Raw genomic sequence first — 1,820 nt, 5'->3', positions numbered from 1 at the left:
ATTATTTTATTATTTTTATTAAAATATTATTTTTAATTAAATATTATTATTTAATATTTTATTATTATTTATTATTTTATCATTAATTTTTCGAAAATTACCTTACCTTTTACTTTTAACCTTTAAAATTTATTTTTTACCACCCGTAACTTTTAATATTTCTACTTTTACCACCCTAACTTTCAGAAATTACCAAATAACCCCTCAAACACCAAAATAATTACTTCCTTGCCCTTTTATGAATCAAAAGGTGTTCTTCATTGTTCTTCATCACACTCAAAGTGTTCTTCGTGTTCTTCGTATATTCTTCAAATTCTTTCTCTGTTTTTACCCGTTTTTCAGTCTTTTCAGCAACCGATTTTTATCAAAATTCAAAATAAATTTCCAGCCACTAAAACCCCATCTTTTCTACATGATTTTAACACAAATTGAACCTCAATTTAAGCTCTAGGGTTTCATTTTCCAGCAGTCACAAGAGGTGTTCTTCATTGTTCTTCATCACACTCAAAGTGTTCTTCGTGTTCTTCGTATATTCTTCAAATTCTTTCTCTGTTTTTACCCGTTTTTCAGTCTTTTCAGCAACCGATTTTTATCAAAATTCAAAATAAATTTCCAGCCACTAAAACCCCATCTTTTCTACATGATTTTAACACAAATTGAACCTCAATTTAAGCTCTAGGGTTTCATTTTCCAGCAGTCACAAGAACACACATTCATAGCTTGAATTTCATCAAATTTTCACCAAAATATCAACAAGAATTACTCATACAAACAATCAATTTCAAGCACAGCCAAACCATATCATAATCACACAACTCAAACACAATTAAATCGAGCTTGTCTCGGAAAAGGTTCTAACTTAAAGATGATATAATGACAATGAGGATTGAGATACTTGATGATATATCAAAGGTTTTTCCCTTACTGATCTTCCGGAGAAATCCGTACTTTCAGAAAAGATTCGCGTTCTTGAAAACCGGGGTTGTTACATTCTACCCTCCTAAAAGAAAATTTTGCCCTCAAAATTTCAGTTACCTGAGAATAGATGCGAGTAATCAGCTCTCATCTTATCTTCCAATTCCCAAGTGTGCTCTTCTTCTCCTCTTGGTTCCCATGCTACTTTGACTAAGCGAACAGTCTTGCCTCTTAGTTGCTTATCACTTCTTTCTACTATCTGAACTGGTGATGCTTGATATGTCAAATTATTTTATAACTGTACTGTTTCTGGTTGTGAAACGTGACTATCATCGAGAACATATATCTTAAGTTGCGAGACATAAAAAAAACATCATGAAGGTTTGATAAATAAGGAGGAAGGGCTATTTGATAAGCTACTAGACTGACTCTTTTAAGTATTTGGAAATGTTCTATGTATCGTGGGTTAAGCTTCTTAGTCTTAAGGGCTCTACCTATTTCAGTAATCGAAGTTACTTCTAGAAAGACATGATCTCCCTGACTAAACTCTGAGGGTCTACGTCTATTATCGGCATAGCTCTTTTGACGGCTCTGTGCGGTCTGGATCTTCTGGCGAATCCCCTTTATCTTCTCAGTAGTTTCTTGCACTAAGTCTGGACCTAAGACACTAGCTTCTCTGTCATCATTCCAACACAATGGTGTTTAACATCTCCTTCTGTAGAGAGCTTCATATGGTGCCATCCCGATACTTTGTTGGTAACTGTTGTTGTAGACGAACTCGACCAATGGCAAATACCTATCCTAACTGCCCTGGTTATCCATCACACAAGATCTTAACATGTCTTCCAATGTCTGGATATTCGTTCTGATTGTCCGTCTATCTGAGGATGGTATGCTGTACTCAT

The sequence above is a fragment of the Arachis ipaensis genome, chromosome B06 (genome assembly GCF_000816755.2).
Source record: "Arachis ipaensis cultivar K30076 chromosome B06, Araip1.1, whole genome shotgun sequence".
Classification (NCBI taxonomy): Eukaryota; Viridiplantae; Streptophyta; class Magnoliopsida; order Fabales; family Fabaceae; genus Arachis; species Arachis ipaensis.
Note: the sequence above shows the minus strand (reverse complement) of the source record.